Source organism: Talpa occidentalis, unplaced genomic scaffold (genome assembly GCF_014898055.3).
Source record: "Talpa occidentalis isolate TD23 unplaced genomic scaffold, MPIMG_talOcc4v2.1 talOcc4.12, whole genome shotgun sequence".
Taxonomy (NCBI): domain Eukaryota; kingdom Metazoa; phylum Chordata; class Mammalia; order Eulipotyphla; family Talpidae; genus Talpa; species Talpa occidentalis.
In genome coordinates, this window is record NW_023601212.1 from 89038164 (window position 1) to 89057077 (window position 18914).

Genomic DNA, 18914 nt, shown 5'->3' on the forward strand with positions numbered 1-18914 from the left:
ACCAAGGACAACATTGTTAAAGCTGGTCCTGGTTTCCTTCAGGTGGTAAAGGGAGGCAGAGATTGGAGAAATGGAGAGTGGTTTAATTTATGGACAACTTAGAAGGGCAGCTGTTTAACTTCAATGCAGGGATGCCCATCCAGAGGACTGGGCCATAAAGATAAAGATGCAGCAAATGGGGAAAGAGAAAGCTGTTAGATAAGGAATGTGAAGATCCCCCACTCAGTAGCAAATTAAGTGAGACAGCCGAGAACTGACCAATCACAAAGAGACTGGTGGAGCTTTAGAATAATGAGGGAAAAAAAGGTCTATATTCCCTGAGACACGACTCCACTTTGGCTTCCTTGCCCCTCCCAGGCCTGGTTCCCTGGCCTGGGAGTCCCACTTTATTTCTGCTCTTTTTCTCCTCAATAAACTTTTTCTTTCTACAAACAAACCTGCCTCTTCTCGCTTGCTTGCCTGAGAGTCTGCGAAGTTCCTGCTGCAGCTTCGTGAGACACCAACCCGTGGGGGTCTAGTGGCTGGGGCTCAGCGCTGCCCTGCAGCCTGGGATCCGTTCCTGGCTGGGAGACTAGGCCTGACAATTCCGGTATCAGTATTTTTCAATAAAAGATTTAAAAAACAAACAAAAATCAAGAGTGACTACTAGATTTGTGGATCTCAAACTTGGCTGCCCATTAGAATAATCTGGGGTGGGTTTTAGAATTACTGACCAAATAAATTAAGAGTCTCTGGGATGGGGTGAGAGACATGTCTCTGAGAACCACTGTATTAGACTAACAAAAATAAACATAAATTCAATGAGGAAGCAATAATCACAATTATTGTTAATGGATAAAACCCTCCCCCCCTTAAAAGACAGGATTCAAATTAAATTGAGATCCAAGTTTTCTTCATTTCTCAAGTTTCCTACCTTGCTATTAGTTCTGTTCTCACATTCCTTCTGATCTGTCCCTAGGTCCTTTTAGATTTGCATTTAGAAGAAAAGAATTCTTGAGTATATGCTAGAAGTTTCAGCAACAATTTTCATGCATATCTTTTTTTCTACTGTGATCATGTGCTTATTCTTGAGCCTATCACTATCACCAGGAGACTTTTACCGGCTAAATGTATGTCACATGCGTCGGTGGGAATGATCAAATTTGGCATGGACCCAATACACCAGAACTACGTGGGTTGAGAATGTGGGGGAGAGCTGGAAACTCAAGCAAAAACCAGAAGCTTTAATAGAAGTAGGGTAAATGGAAACTGGACAGTCAAAAATTAAAAAAAATATATATCCCTAATGGAAATACAGATTTAAGGTGCTAGAAAGCAAAAACTAAAGTGGGTAGGTCCAAAGTGGAGGTTAAGAGAAGGAAACTGATTGAAAAAAAAATCCTACTCTTCAGAAACAGTTGCCTGTGGTCTTGACTATAACTGAAGGAGCTGTTAAGGGCAGTGGACAAGCTACATCAAAATCCACAGTCCGTCCTAGAGTCCCAAATGTTTCTGCAGCTCAGATTTCTCTCTCCACATTTAGATACACAGCTGCCTTCTGGACAACCACCCTGCATATCAGAGAGACAGTAAATTCATCCTGTTCAAAACATCATTATCAAAAGTCTGCAAATCCACTCCTGCTCTTGAATTCCTTCTTTGTCAGGAACCCCCTTCTGTAAACTGGGAACCAGGAATCATCATTTAATTTCTTCCTCTCTTGTCTCCAGACTGTTATTTCCATCTCCATATCACATCTTGGGTCCACTCCTCATTCTTCATCAGCACTTAATACAATCATAATTGACTCACTTGGGTAATTTGTTTGAATCACTTCCATTGGGCTGGTCTGTGACAGGAGGGCCCATGGCAGGCTTTTCATCTTTGTATCCCCAAATCTGGGCTCAGTGATTGGTACTCAGGAATTACTCAATTCTTTGTGGAAAGAAAATAAAGTCCCAATGATTAAAGCATAGAGTTTTATGCACTGCCTTCTAACCCAGCACCAGCTTACTCTCTGTATAATCTTGTGAAAATACAAGTCTAACTGTATTTTCCCCTATTTAAAAATCTTTGCCTCTTTCAGTGGCTTCCCCATCACCTAAAGCAAACCAGTATTTCTTATATTTGCAATTATTGAAAATAACCATGTACTGATTATTTGGCACATATATAAACCTCCAATTTTAGGTAAATGTTTATCAAACTTTAAGTTAAAAATATAATAAAACAAATAATTTAAAAATTAATACTATACTAATCAAATACTCTGTCTTATCCAGTTCTATTTATCTCCTGAGTTTGAGTTTGCAAATCAAGTTCCTATAGCAAAAGATAGAGTGTAGTTTGCATATATTTCGTATCTGAATATTGGATGACAAAGAGCAAGAGTTTGGTTCGTGCAGTATAGGCGTCCCATAAAATAGAATGAATATACTCAGATTCTGGATTTGGCTAGAGAGAGTTGAAATAGCAACAGCAGGATGGTGAGAAATATCAAAACAACAAAAGGGATGTATGTTTGCAGTCAATCATTAAAGTATATTTTGTATGTGTATGTATGTGCGTATGTGTAGGTATTATGCTTATTATATACATATGTATATCTGGATTAATTTTTTTGGTTTTTGTTTTTTTAATAGAGGCATGTTATTTATTTGTTTGTTTGTTTGTTTGTTTGTTTTTTGTTTATACATGCACTGGGTACAGTAAGAAGCGCGGGAGGGTGAGAGAATTCACCAGAGCCAGAGCGGGGAGCAGAGCAGGCAGAAGGACTGAAGTACACTGCTGAGGGGAGCAACGGGCGGCAGGAGAGGTCTGCGCGCCATGTGGGACCCTCCTCCGGTGGCCGGGGAGCAGCCGGGGATCAAACCGGCGCCGCAGAGGCCGTGGGCAGCTTCGCAACCCAGCGCTCAACCGCTGCGCCACCGGGGAGGCCCTGGATTAATTTATTTTTGTTCTACTAAATTAGAAAGCACTAAGGGTTGTGAGCCATTAGATAAAGCAGTAAATATTTGGTGGCTCTGACAATGGTTTTGAATATTTGGTCTGGACATATATCTAGAAACAAGTAAAGCTTTTTGTTAAAGACCAGATTCACAGGCAACTAACTCAAAGAATGTATCCCATTTAAAGGCTGGACATTGGATGTTTTAACTTGGGAGGTACTTGCCAATGGGTTTCTAATGTTTTTTGTTTGGATTCAGCTCTGGAAAGAATTTCTTCATGTTTTCTGGCAATGTGTATGGGTTTAAATATGCACAATGATATGTCCTTGATTTCCTTCTCCAGAAAAGAGGAAAGTCAAGAGGAAAGAGGTGATGCCTGCCGATGAAGCCTTCAGCATCACAGTCCAATTTCCTGATATCTTATCCTTGGCACTGAATATCATATTAAGCTGGGTCTGAAAGCAGAAGTTCAAGCTTTTCAAGCCATTGACCACAGCATGTTGACATACCACTTAAAATCACAGAGATTACATTTCCTCATACACTGATAATGACAACAGGGACCAGATTTATGATTTCATGGCATTAGTAGCATTATAAAGAAATCTTATCTCTTCTCTCATTTTGATGATTTATGTGAGTATGTTCCCCGTGGACAGCCAGCATGATTCTGTGTGCAAAGGCAGTTTTAGTACTTGCCACCATTTCTTTGCAAAAAGTGCAGGAGAGACATGTGCTCAGTGACAGAGATTTGATTCTATTAATGATTTTCATGACTTCTCCAACACTTAAGATCAGGATGCATGACTGTTCTTAGTAAGTAAAGCAACAGACAGTTTAACAACTGTTAAACAACTATTGTTGAATAGTCAAGTGAAGTGGATGGCAGAAACGGCCCCAGTTCTTCATCCCTCCTTGTATTCTTGCCCTTTGTCATATAATGTCACACCTGCTACTCTACCTTGGCACTGGCTATGTGACTTGCTGTGGCCCAACAGGATGGTATTTCAGGCAGACCTGAAACATGCTTGCATATTTGGTCTTGCTTGTTCTTATCCTCAGCCTTTGCCATCAGAACATGTTTGGGGAACCAATGGGTAGAGTTGGGTTACCCCACATGTCCATTTTTCTAGCTAAGTTTATCCCAGAGTGAGCTGATACCCAGACATATGGAAGAACACAGTTGAAAGTGGCAGAGCTGCCTGCATGACGCATAGGCTTGGCTGGCTCCATGGCCATGTGAGTTTTCCGGTCACATAGGACTGTGTGCTAAGAAAGGCTCATGCTTGGGTACTGTTCTACTGTCATTGTTTTAGAAGTCTTAATAGTTTTGCCCCCCACTTTTATTTTGTACTGAGTTCCCTAAATGATGTAACTAGTCCTGCCCACAACTTAGCACCGAACTTGAGTGAGTCTTGCCAAGCTAGAAAGAACCATTCAGTTGGTCTACAGCCTCATGAGATCAGTAAATTCCTATTTAATTGATAGGATTTTGTCCTTGTTTTGCAGTATTGGAGCAAAGGATCCTGAGACATCAAACTTTTCTTTGTTGGACTTGTGGCAAGCTTTTGGGCCTCAGTGGTCCTGCTTTGGGCCAACCCTGTTTGGCTGAGCTTTTACCCATGAGGGGACTGGTAACTTTGTGTGCTTAATTGAAAACTATTTTGAACTATATTCTTGTTCTTCTCTTTATTGCATGCTATTTGTATTAAAGTTTCTTCCATTGAAGGTCTTATGCACCAGAGTATGTTTTACCTGGATGTAGTGGATGGCAGAATCTATTTAAAGTAGGCAGGTTTAGGGGTTCAGGGGTGCCTCTCGGCCTGCCTTTTAACAGCATGACTTGCAGCTGTTTTTATTGCTGTTTTGGCCTCTTAGCATTGAGAAATAAAATTAATCAACATCATAAAATTAATCAAATATTATTCTTGCCCCAGTCCAGGGAAAACTATTGGTGGATGATAAAGTTTATTCTACTGTGGGAATGACATGACATCTCTGAGCACAACACAAAGCTCCAAATGTACAATAGAGAGGGGAGGGAAGTGCAGCCTCATTCAGTAAAACCCAGTTTTTAGATATTCATAGCCACACTTTCCATTCACACTTTCCCTTTCAGCTGCTTGAGTGAAATCATCACATTCACAGATGCTCCTGTCCCAACAGATCTTGAGTCCTGTTCACTAATTATGCTGCTGAGCTGCTCTGTTTGTACTACTATTTTTATCATTGCTTTTACACTTCAATGAACCACTTTTTAGTCACTAATCTATTTTTGTTAATCAGCGCCCTAACACAACATAATAGTAACAACAAAATATGCAAATTGTAGGCACATAAGCAATAATATGCAAATGATATCGCCACCACAAACTATGGCCTAGTAACAGAATTTTAAGTACACCTTGTGAAGAGTCAGCCCAGTCTGAGCCAGCTGCATGCTTGAATCACCATTAAGAACACAAGGGTACTAGGTCGTCTTTCTACCATTTCAAATTTATAAAATTCTTACACACACATGATGCCACAGAAGCTTTCCAACTACTTGAGAACCATTTGCTTTAAAGACAAACTGGTTACATTTTAGAAATGCTGGCCTAAAAGATAAAGCCTGAACTTTGTGACATGGCGGCATATAATAAATTCCATCAGCTAGTCTCTTGGTTAGTGTAAAAACAACACTTTCTGTTAGCTGAGATCTGGGATGATATCATGTGATCAGGCACTACTCAAAGCATCTCTAATGGACTTTTATTTCAAACTCACAATAACTCTAGGAGGTAGGTACCAGTGGTGGTGTATGAATTCACAGGTAGGGAATTAAGAATGTTACAGAGTATTTGCTCAAGTTTGCAGAGGTAGTAAGAGGCCAAGCAGGAATCTGATCTCAGGTTGGTCCAGCTCCTAATGACTGTATTATATGCCTTCCCCCACTACCCCTTAACTCCATGACATTCCCCTGTCTGCACTATCTCATAGATGCACAACTTCTACCTTCTATATCCCAGAGAATTGATCTTCCATCTTTATCTGTGCCCATCTTATTTCTTCTGTCTGGAATGTTGTTTCTCCCCTTGTCACTTTGGTGAACTTTCACTCACCCTTTAGCACCCAATTTAAGAGTCTACTCTATAAAGTCTCTCCTTCCACCCACATGCAAGGATTTTTACCTTGTCTGCAATATCAGCCTAAATTTTATTTCTTTTCATCCTCCAGAGAAAGAAGCCAAAATGTCTAGAGTGACAGCTGAGTTATTAAGAATTACAATATGACAGAACATAATTTACTACACTGTATCTGATTGTTCCCTAGTCTATCATTAGTTGACTCCATTTATTGACTTATGCCTCAATGAATAGGCAATTCCTTACCTTTAAATGTTATTCTCATGCGATCAGAGAACAGAATTAATTCTTATTGCATCCATAATAGCAACTAGTTAACTTCATGAGGCAAAGAGAATATATTCTCTATTTTATCCTCTCCAATTTACTCCCTGAGAGTGAGACCCATGATAATAAGTAAAGTTGCAGAATTTACTATCTCCATGATACTGTAGAGATAATGTTTTATAGATGCTTAGAAAACACAGCTCTATCACAATGACAAGGATGTAGCATTAGGTCTGCCGGACATTAAGAAAACTGTAAGTGGGCCTCCCCGGTGGCGCAGCGGTTGAGCGCTGGGTTGCGAAGCTGCCCACATCCTCTGCGGCGCCAGTTCGATCCCCGGCTGCTCCCCGGCCACCGGAGGAGGGTCCCGCATGGCGCGCAGACCTCCCCTGCCGCCCGCTGCTCCCCTCAGCAGTGTACTTCGATCCTTCCACCTGCTCTGCTCCCCGCTCTGGCTCTGGTGAATTCTCTCACCTTCCCGTGCTTCTGACTGTACCCAGTGCATGTATAAACAAAACAAACAAACAAATAAATAAATAAATACATGCCTCAAAAAAAAAAAAAATTTATTAAAAAAAAAAAAAAAAGAAAACTGTAAGTGAGGGCCTCCCCAGTGGCACAGCAGTTGAGCACTGGGTTGCCTGCCCGCAGCCTCTGCAGCGCTGGTTCGATCCCCGCTGCACCCCGGCCACCGGAGGAGGGTCCCACAAGGCGCGCAGACCTCTCCTGCCGCCCACTGATCCCCTCAGCGGTGTACTTCGGTCCTTCTGCCTGCTCTGCTCCCCGCTCTGGCTCTGGTGAATTCTCTCACCCTCCCGCGCTTCTGACTGTACCCAGTGCTTGTATAAATAAATAAAATCTTTTTTAAAAAAGCAAGTATTATTAAAAAAAAATAAAAGAAAGAAAACTGTAAATGAGTCAGTTATTTCTCTCTGAAGAGAGAGTAGAGTTAGTGGTTTAAAGCAATGGTCTCACCTCTTTCGAACAGTTACTTCACCAGTACACATTTTGAACCTGTGCTCACACAAAGTGTGTGTTTATTTCTAAATCAAGCCTGTATGTGATCTATGGTAGCAACATTCTGTGTCTTACAAAACATGTATGAAATGGACATGAAAAAAGAATGACATGAAGAATAAATATAAATAGAAGTTCCATTCTTTTTCTTCTTCACCCAGTGGATCTTCTTTTGGGCTCTATTACACCACTATTGAAGACTTACAGTCTTTAGATCACTCACAAGTCATCTAACCACTCAGACCTCAGTTGCCTCAACAGTAAAGGGAAATCATAATTATACTTTGATCATAAAGTTGGGGATTAGCGTCATTTGACATTTGTTGAAGTTTCTGAAGCCCTGTTATAAATAGGGCACTGTTCTAAGAATGGGATGTAGAGTAGGAAAAATACTTAGTTTAATGCCTGGTATGTGGAAAGTGCAAAATGCATGTTTTCATAATTATTCCTAAGAAAGTGCAGCTCAGAGGCCTCTCTGGTGGCGCAAGGGGTTAAGCACCGCACTATGAAGCAATCCTCAGCCTCTGCAGCATGAGTTCAATCCCCGGCCGGCCAGGGAGCAACCCACATGGCGCAGCAGACCTCTCCTGACACACCCGCTGCTCCCCTCAGCAGTGTATTCCTCCTGTTCTGCTCCCCACTCTGTCTCTGGTGAATCCTCCCATCCCCCACACATCTGGCCTGTATCCCAGTTCTTGTATGCATAAATAAATAAATCTTTAAAAAATAAAAAGAAAGGGCAGCTCACTCAGAGCCTTGAAAAAGCATAGACCAAATCAAATGCTTTCCTCACCTGTGGGTATCATCAGTTTCATCTTCTCAGCAGACATACATGAAGGACAAGAGATGAGGAAACACAGTCCCATGGTGCTTACAAAGACTCTGACTTTTGGAGGCCAATCCTGGCTCCATTTACTATGCAAAGTCCTTGAAGACCCAGGCCAGGGCCATTCAGTGAACCCAGATACCAGGTCATTCACAGATGCAGGTGCTAAGCTGGTTTCAGGTACCCAAGCAAGAGGCCTGCCCACCTGCTGACCCAGACACTAGACCTGTTCACCTAAGGACTCCAGTAGTAAGCCCACCCATGGACACCCCAGATGGTCTCAGAATATCTGGACAGGCAGACTAAAAACAGGAACAAGACAAAGTTGCTGCTCTTGCCATATAATTCAATATAATATTGGAAGTCCTAGCCAGAGCAATTAGGTAAGACAAAGAAAAATAAAGGCATCCAAACCAGAAAGGAAGAAGTAAAGTTGTCTTTGTTTGTAGATGATAATATGTTATATAGAGAAAATTCTAAAGATTCCATCAAAAAAATTAGGATAAATAAAATGAATTAAGATAAGTTGCAGGATACAGAACAGAAGTAAGTTGCATTTCTATACACTAACAACAAACAATTTGAAAAAGAAATTTGTAAAAAAAAAATAAATTCTATTTACAATAGCATCAAATAGAATAATAATAAAACAAATACCTGGAAGTAAATTAAAGAAGGTGAAAGATTTGTATACTGAAAATTACAAAACATGATGAAAGAAACTGAAGACACAATAAATGGAAAGATACCCCATGTTCACAGATCAAAAGAATAAATATTGTTAAAATGCCCATACTCCCCAAAGTCATCTATATTCAATGTAATCCCTATAAAAAAATTCCAGTGTTGGGCCTCCCTGGTGGCTCAAGGGGTTAAGCACCACACTATGAAGCAATCCTCAGCCTCTGCAGCATGAGTTTGATCCCCGGTTGGCCGGGGAGCAACCCACATAGCGGGGAGCAACCCACATGGCGCAGCAGACCTCTCCTGTCTCGCCCGCTGCTCTCCTCAACAGTGTACTTCAGTCAATCTGCCTGTTCTGTTCCCCACTCTGTCTCTGGTGAATCCTCTCACCCACACACACACCTCTGGCCTATACCCCAGCTCTTGTATGCATAAATAAATTAAAAAAAAAAAAACTTAAAAAAAATTCCAGTGGCATTTTCCAGAGAAATAGAAAACATAATCCTTTCAAATTTGTGAGGAACCGCAAAAGATTGAATGGTCAAAGCAAACTTGAGGAGGATTTGTTTCTGAGAAGAACAAAGCTGAAGACATCATACTTCTTGATTTCAAACTTTATTATAAAGACATCGTAAATAAAACAGTATAGTACCAGCATAAAGATAAGACACATAGTCCAACTGAACAAAATCAAGAATCTGGAAATAAACCCAGACCTCTATGGTCAATTAGTAATTAAGAAGGGATCAAGAATACTCAATGAGAAAAAGATCCTGTCTTCCATAAATAGTGCTGGGGAAACTAAATTCATGTGCAAAAGAACAAAATTGGACTCCTATCTTATAGCAATGCACAAATTATCTGGAAATGTATTAAAGATTTAATTGTGAGATCTGGAACTGCAAAACTACTGGAAAGAAGCATAAGGGAAAAGCTCCTTGACTTTGGTCTCAGCAACATTTTCTTAAGTATGACAACAAAAGTATAAGTAACTAATGCAAAAAATCAGCAAGTAGGAATACAACAAACTAAAAAGTCTCTGCACAAAGGAACAAATAGCAAAATGAAAAGGCAGCCTATGGAATGGGAGAAGATATTAGCAAACCATCTATCTGATAAGGAGTTAATATCCAAAATACATAAAAAACTCAAACAGCTCAATTTAAAAAAAGAACCTGATTAAAAATGGGCAAAGGACTCGAACAGACATTTTTTTCTGAGAAGATCACCAAAGGACACAGAAAGATGCTTAACATCACTAATCATCAAAGAAATATAAATCAAAATCCCAATAAGATATAACCTCATACCTGTTGGATAGCTATTATCAAAAAAAGACAAGAGGCAGCAAGTGTTGCTGAACTTGTGAAGAAAAGGAATCCTTGTACACCGTTGTTAGAAATGTAAATTCACCTACCACAAAAAATTAAAAATACAACTACCCTGTGATCTAGCAATCCCACTTGTGGTATATATCCAATAGAAAGGAAATTCCTGTCTCAAAGGGATACCTGCACCCACGAGCTCATTGCAGCATTATTCACAAATCCAAGACTTGAAAACAGCATGTGTCCATTGACAGATGAACTGTAAGAAACCATCATCACATGATACACACACACACACATACTCATGCACACACACAGGAATATTGTTGAGTCATAACTGCAAAATCTTGCCCTTTGTGACAACATATATGGACACCAAAAAAAAAAATCAGACTGAAAAAGTCAAATACAGTATGTTCTCAATTGTAAGTGGAATCTGAAAAATCTGAACTAGTAGAGACCAAATGGAGGTTGCAAGGGGTACAAACTTCCGGCTATAAGATGAATAAGTTCTGGAGATCTAATATGCAACACAGTGACTGTAATTAACATGTTGTATTGAGCATAAAGAAAATAAATCTTAAATGCTATCGCCACACACAGAAAAGGGTAATTATGTGAGGTGAGGAATGTGTTAACTAACCTTATTGTGGTAACATCTGACAATATATACTGTATCAAATTATCACATTGTACACCTTACTCTTTCACATTATATGTCAATAAAATCTCCATAAAGCTGAAAAATGAAAATGAATCAATGTATAATTCACTACACTAAAATAATAAAGTGGGAAAATCACTTCATTATCTCAAAAGACACAGAAAAGTATTTGATAACATTCAGAAACCATTCGAGGTTAAAATAAAACAAACCTCTGAGCAAAGGAGAAATGAAGAGGAATTGTCGTAATCTAATAAAAAACCAAAACTCCAATAAAAACCCTTCAGAAACATGTTACCTAACTGTGTAATGTTGAGTGTTTTCCCTTTGAGATAAAATAAAACAAGGATAATTGCTTTCACCATCCCTATTACGTTGTATCAGAAGCTTTAGCTGGTAAAACGAGGTAACAAAACGAAATTTAAAGGTGTAAGGACTGGAAAGAAACAAAATCAACTCACAGAAAACAATTTGGCATTATCTTGTAAAATTAAACTTGTTCGTATTCCATGATCCAGCACTTGATCCAAGAGTGTCTAGTTACATAGTCTAGAGAAATTCTTGCCCAAGGACACAAGACATGCCCAAGAATATTCATAGCTGCATCATTTGTAATACACCCCAACTAGGGGGCAGGGACCCAAATAGCCATCAATAGCTGAATGTGTAACAGGGTGGTCCCCAGGAAAGGGGGAGGTTCCAGGTTCCCTGCCCCACCCAAATGGAGGGTGGAGCTGAGCAGAGAGAAAAGAAGCTGCAGAGGAGACTGAGGAAGGAAGGAAGCAGGATGGAGCCAGAAGGAGACCTGGAGGAGGCGCATGGAGCCGAGAGATACGTGAAGAAACCACGTTTGCCTTTTGGTCGTGGACTGGGTGACACAGACGTGGGTAAGACCCGTGGGGAGATGACAATGGCGGCTTTTATCTTGATTTTGATTTTGCTCTTTTCCTTTGGGGCTTGTCTGGTTGTTTCTGATCCTTTTCTGTGGGTCCCCACTGGAAGATGCTTTAGACTTGTGGCAGGCGTTGGGGCCTTGCTCTGGGCCAATCCTACTTGGGTGGACTCTTACCCACGAGGGGACAGGTAACTTTGGGTGCTTGATTTAGAAACTAGATTCTTTACCTTTCCTGTATTGTTTCCTAGCTGTATTAAAGTTCCTTCTCATTAAAGTCTCATGTGCTTTGTGTTGATGCGGCGCATGGCAAAACCCATTTAGAATAGACAGGTTTGTGGGGTTTGGGCTGCCCCTCTCCCTGCCCTGTAATAAATGGACAATGTAGCACATTCTCATGGTGGATTACTATAGAGCAATGAAAACAACTGAATGATAGCTTCATACCCAAACATAGATAAATCTCAAAAATAAAATACTGAGCAAAATAAATGTCACAGGAGAAAATCATGGTATGATTACATTTACATATAACTCAAAAAATCAGAAAAACAATGTATTGCTTGGGGATGCACATGTATGAGATAAAACTAATAAAAAGTAAAATAAAAAAAAAAACAGGGCAAAAGAGGATACTTTTGTTAAATCAAGACCTCTTTTGAAATGAAGAAAAAAAAATGAATGTGACATTTAGGGGTTCATGACCATCTCACCTTATCCAGAAGAGCACCATTTTCTCCCCACAAGACATCCTAGACCAGTGATTCTCAATCTTTGATGGGCATTGAAAGATCACCTGAAGATCTTATGAGAACACAGATTTTAATTCAGAGCATCTGGGATAGGCCTGATATCTGCATTTCGAACAAGCTCCCAGGTGACACTGACTCTACCAAAGCTCCCAGATAATGATGGTGCTGCAGCCCCTCCAAGAACAAGACTTGCACCTCATCATACCCTCTATTCCATTCAGTCTGCCATTTACTCATTTTCCATCATTGCTTCCTGGTTCCATTGCCATTCAGGTGCACCTTCTATTCTGTCACTACGCCTTAACAATTATTCCCTTGTAAGCCCTTCAACATTATTGCCCTTTTCTGGAATTTGCCCAGCAACACGTTAACCTATCTACACTCCACCATCTCCAGGAGCTTGAGCCAAGTGCTTACATGTTACTGGAGAACACGACACCATTTTAAATACATGCTCTCTGTTCTTAACAGTCATTCTGCTTTGCCCAGCTACCCTTAGGATGCTATTTCATCCTCTCCAAGATGCTCATTTAATCTATTCTCTTCTTCCCTTTTTGTATCTCCATTTCTCTTTGCAAATGACCTTGTCTTATACTTCATTGTGAAAATAAAAGTTAACAGATAGGGAATTCTTCCCTCAATTGATCCCAAATCTACAAGTTTTTGTGTCTCTGATTCATCTTTTTTTCTCATTATTCTCACCTACAAAAAAAAAAAAAAAAAAAACCCAAAAACTGGGGCCTCTCTGGTGGCACAGGGGTTAAAGATAGAGCAATATCAAGCTATCACCAGGCACTGCAGCATGAGTTCTATCCCTGGTCAGGGAGCTGACTCACATAGGGCACAGCAGACCTCTCCCATCTAGCCTGCTGCTCCCCACTCTGTCTCTGGTGAATCCTCTCATCCGCTGCACCTGTGGCCTGTACCCCAGCCTTGTATGAAAAAATAAGTAAATCTTTAAAACAAACAAACAAACAAATAAAAACCTATTGTCACCTGTTCATTCAGACACTTTGGCTCCATTCCCGCCCTCCCTTTCAACTGGGCAACTCCAATGGCTCACATCATGTACAGGTTCCTGTTTTTCATTTTAAAGCAAACATAAAACCAAGACAGTTCTCCTAATCCTGATCCAGATCTAAATATTGCCTAATTTCCCTTCTCCCTTTCACTGTTTATTTACTTTCTTTCCCTCCTTAACCCACTCTACCCTGGTCTCCATCCTCACCACGCTTCCTAAATCACTCTGGTCAAAATCTTCAGCTCTCCATGTTGCCAAAGCAAATAGATAATTTTCTGTCCTCAATTTACTCATTGTCTCAGCAACATTTGACCCAGTTGATAGGATGCTTGATTTTTTTCCCCTGCCTTCCCCTCCTCCAAATACTTTGATTCTCTCTAGTCTTTCTGCCTTAGTAGAAAGACCTGGGGTTCTCCTTTAATACAACCCTTTTCTTCAACTCCTGCCAAATCCATCAGTAAGCCTAGTTTTTTCTCCCTCTTACACATTTTTTGAATTTGTCTATTCCCATTCTGCTGTAGTTACATTGAACTAAATTGCCTATTTCCCAAACAAGCCACCTACTTCCTTGCCTCAGGGTCTTTGCAGATGCTGTTGCCTTGACTAGAACATTTAAAACATTCTGAGTTCCATGTGGCCCAAATTTCATCCTAGGGTAATGACCTCAAAAGTCTTCTTTGGCTCCAAGTCATTCCCAGATAACCCTGACCCATGGTCAAAGGGAATGCCCTGTCTCCTGCTTGTTCTCAACAGAAAGCAAAGTCTGATGTATAACCAGGTCTAAGTTCTTCTCCATTCATAGCAAAATTGGCTCCAAATTTCTTCTTGGCTTTCCTTCCATGGTAGAGGAAGACAGTATATAGCTCATTGTTTTGAATTACTGGAATCCCAGGGTAGACTGAACCCCAGTAGTAGACAAGAAACAATTACACACAACATTTTGTAGCTCCTCCAGTCAAGAGGTTAATCTCTCTATCCCTTGAACGTGGACTTGACCTATCATTTGTCTAGGCCAATGGAGGGCTAGCAAACAAATGCAAGCAATGCTTGAAAAGTGCTTGTATCTTGGGCCTGCCCCTCTCTTGCTGTTTTTGGACCCCAGTCCCCACATGAAAACTGGGCCAGCTCACTAGTATGGCAACACATGGCCGGCCAGTTTCAGTTGCTTTTGCCAATGAGCAGACACATGTTGAGACCATGTAAGGTCAACCACCCCAGTCAGCCTGCCAGCTGACCAGAGCTACCATAGGAGCCCAGGGAAGAACAGAGTCCAGTCCAGGTGATTCCAGTGACAACTGCCAACATGCAGCATAATGAGCTACAAATAATTGTTGTTTTAAGCTACTAAATTTTGGGTGTTTTGTAATGCAGCAAAAACTGAAACAACTCTTGAAGAAGAGTTTCATATTGCAGACCTTAGTATACTATTCCCTACTTAAAATGCTTTAATGGTTCTTCATTGATCCTGGGATGAAACTTAAGACACTTTAACAGGTCTGAAGACACCCACATAATCTTCATGGTCTCACCTCCTGCTGTGGTCCCCCAACCACTATGCTCAGCCCATCAGCATTCCTTCCTTTCCCGCCTCAAGTTCTCACACCTGCTGTTCCCTCTACCTAGAATGCTCTTCCTGGTTCTTTACCTGATTGACTAGATTGACTGATTGACTCCCTCTCCTCTTTCACGTCAGAACTTATATATTACATCTTTCGACTCTTTGTCTCTTTCTCATAGTACCATATTATTCTCCTTAACATGTTCCTCGGAACACTATATTGTCTTGTGTGATGATGTTAGCTAGCTGTCTTCTCCACCGGATTGTGAGTTCCAACAGAACAAGACGTCTCTGTCTTGTTCATGAATGTGGCTTGAATATTTTGTGCTACCTGCATATCATATTGGTTACATGTGCAGGACCTGGAGAAAGGCTGCTGGGGCTCAAATCCTAGCTCTACAGACTGAGTGACCTAACCACTTCCTGCCTCAGTTTCTCTATCTCTAAAACAAGGTTCAAATAGCACCTACTCATTGAGTTGTTGGGTAGATGGTGCTCAAAAATTATTTCTTGCTGAGCGGATATCAGCATGCCCGGATTACAGTGAACCAGGAGTTTCTGACACAGTCAACCTCAGCCTACGCTTGCTCACTCTGCAAAGGTGCAGCTTCAAACTCTGAACCTGCTCTTTGAGATGCCTTGTTGACACCTGAGTGGGCCCTCAGCATTAAATCCTGGATTTGGGCCCCTGCTTTATGACCCGACTTTTCCCACAGAGTCAGACATTTGGGGTCAAAGAGCATTGTCTCCAGACTGCTGCAACTTGATGAGCCCCTAACTGAGCAGAGATCTGGAGCCAACAAACATCTCCCCAAGAAGCAGTTCCTATGTCCCTAAGAAATACATCAATCACCCTCAACACAGATGCGTGTACACACACACACACCCAACAGGAACTGGGCCATCGACATTGTCTGAAGAGAAACCTTTTAGAAGGGATAGCCAGAACATTTCCAACTACCAAATCTCCCGAAGATGCTCCTTCAGGTTCTGGACAGAAAGGACATAGAATCAAGCTGTATGAAAAAAGAATTTTAAAGGGCAAGAAAAGAAAAAGCAGTGGGAAAGAGAGAGACAGAAAGTGGGAGGTGAATAAAATGAGAAAATAAAAAGAGGGGTGACAAAGGAGAAGGGGAGATACTGAGAGGAGCAAGACAGAGAGGAGGGAGAAGGCTGGAAAGACAGCAGGAGAGAAGAGATGGAGACACTCCTTCCTCGCCAGCGAACCCAGTCACCGGCACAGGCGGCTCCCCAGGAGGCTGCGTCTGTTTGGCAAGGTCTGAGAGCTGCAGCTCCCCGAAGCCGGCAGGCACTTTCCTTCCAACGTGCCGGCCGACGAGGGTGCCCTGTGCATGCTAATGAGGCAGTCTATGACAGCTTCACAGATAATTGCGCAAAGTGTTCAGTAACTTACCAGGCTGGGAGTCAGTGGGCTGAAGAATGGTGGGGTGCAGCTCCTGGGGGACCCCCGCAGAGGGGCCTGGTCTCCAGGTACCTGGTGCTCACAGGTTAGTGGCTGCAAGATGAGAGGTTTCCATTCAGTCAGGCACCCACCCCAAGGTAGGGAGAGCCCGACCGAAAGGCAAAGGAGAGGAGGGAACCAGGTTGTGTTTTTGTATTTAAATTGTTTTTGAGCCCACGTAGCCCCGGGAGTCACATGCTGCTTCCAACATCACCGGCGCCATCACGTGATACAGGTCCCCCATCATGTGATGAGACAAATCTGCCTAACTTCAGCCCCCCGCCCCCACCTCCAGCTCACAGACTGACAGATAAAGTGCTTCTGGAGGCGCCCCCTCCCCCCAAAAGCAGTAATAGAGGGAGGGATGCAGATGGAGAACCCTCAGAGCCCAGGCGAGGCTGAGATCTTGATGAATAGTTAATGTGCCTTTCTCTCTCCTCAGCTACTGCGACTTGGAGCAGTGCCAGCCTCATTTGAATTCCAGCCTTTGTGAATAACTCGTGTCGCCACCGTTGCTCCAGCAATTGCAGGGCGTTTGAGCTCACACCATCCTGCCTCATTCTGGAGAGCCCAGCTCCGCTGCCCCCACCTCCCCACAGCTTCCATGCCTCCTCCCAGAACCGTGGGAGTGGGGCGGAGGTGGGGAGGCTGTGGAGCCGCAGGAGAAAGGGCGACTGTTCCTGCTGAACCTTCTAGTTCTTCCCCCAACCCCCCACCCCACCCCGCCCCAGCTGCAGGAGTCAGGTGGGGCCCCGGCTGCCTTCTCTGATTAGGTTGTCTTCTCTTAGTGTGGTAGCTCCGCTATGTCTGCAGAGCTCGCTCGCTCTCTCTCTCTCTCTCTCTCTCTCTCTCTCTCTCTCCCCACATTTCTACATTGCTCTCCTTAATCAGGATACAGTTAAATAGATCTGTGTTTTAAAAAGTCTCTGGGGTTTGTATTCTTCCATTGCAGTACCTCTTGTTCCCATTCATTCATTCACTCAATCTTTTATTAAGCATTTTTGTAGAGCAACTGTTATATTGCAGGTCCTGTGCTAGGTGGATACTCAGGAAGGGGAAAGGAAGGAGGTAAAAAAATTCATAAGGCAGGATCTCTGTCCTTGAGGTGCCAGTTGTGTGTCAGCAACCACAGAAACATCAACAGATGTAGCAGATGCAGATTTCAGAGTGACGCCAACTCAGGCAAAACGTGATCCCTTTATTTGTCTGCACCTGAACTTCACCTCTGCTCCAGTCTTTATTCCACCCAACACAGGGATTTAATCTAGTTGCTTCCAAATAAACTCATCTGGGTGACTTTTTCCTCTACTTCAGATTTAAAGTAAGTTAAAGCTGTCTCTCTTGTCTCTCCCCACCCTACCGTTGATACAAAGCTCTGATACTCAAATCAACAAACAAGTTAAAAAAAAAAAAAAAAAAGCGGATGTGACAGCTTTCCTTAGGGGGGAGGGTATGACTCAGGGTCAGTTTGCAATTCAGGAACCTGTTCGAGCAAGGGAGGGTTATGTTTTAAGGCCAGATAGGCAGCGTTGTCTAATGCCTCTGAAAAATCTCCTTCCCAGTCAGAGGTTTTGTTCTGCATGGTTTAAACAATAGGCACGGAGAAGGTGTGTGTGGTAGACACAGTGGGCTGCCTACCCCTGTCTGAGTTCATATGACTCAGTTTACGTGGTGGATCAGGTTTCTTTTGTGGAGCAGAGTGGGGGCTTAGGGCAGAAATTAGGTTCGGGTATAGACAAAGAGAGGACTTACATTTTTGTACACCTGAATTTGTATGACTCTGAGATTTGCATTTGTGTACGAATTGGTGTTCCTGTTGTCTCCCCTGGATATTAACGTAGATCTCAAGGGCAGAGGTTTTACCCTCTGGCTTTCTATACTTAGATCCCCTGTCAACAGAACCCTGTCATTACTCCACAGCAATGTTTCCAGCCCCAGGGATGATGCCTTTCTCCTCTCCAGTGACTGCTCCAGGGGTCTCTTGTGCCAGCTCTTGCCAAAGGGGTAAAAGAAGCAACAGCTAGGAACTTCTGGAAAGATTGTCCTACTTGGTAAGAGAAGCTCATTAGGAAAAAAGTTATCTTCTTGCTTTCCACCTTTTGCTGCTGGTAGGTAGTCATAGAAGACAGCCACCAGGTGACCAGGAGGCAAAAACAATTACTGCCACACTATGGATGGTGAAGAGGCAAGACAGAAAGGACACAGGTTCTTAGTGGAACAGAACTACCAACCTGACTCTGGGCGCAATCTTTATGGTTTAAGCCTCTTTTACTCTGGTGTTTTCATCATTGTTGTAGTGGTATAGAGCAGCCCCGATATTGAACAGGTTCTTGGCTGTGGGTCCTCACCCCCGCGCTTAAAAGGGACTTATGAATACTCCACTACAGGCAC

The 18914-nt window shown here is 42.2% G+C and overlaps 1 protein-coding gene across 4 annotated transcripts in view; it reads right to left on the bottom strand.

Moving 5' to 3' along the window:
- TNRC6A (trinucleotide repeat containing adaptor 6A) overlaps positions 1 to 16512 on the bottom strand; it is a 170629-nt gene extending 154117 nt beyond the window's left edge. For all 4 annotated transcript variants that reach the window (XM_054693792.1, XM_054693794.1, XM_054693791.1 and 1 more), the window contains exon 1: positions 16476 to 16512. The gene's annotated coding sequence lies outside the window, so the exon portion shown is untranslated. The remainder of the gene's footprint in view (positions 1 to 16475) is intronic.
- Positions 16513 to 18914: the final 2402 nt, after the last annotated feature.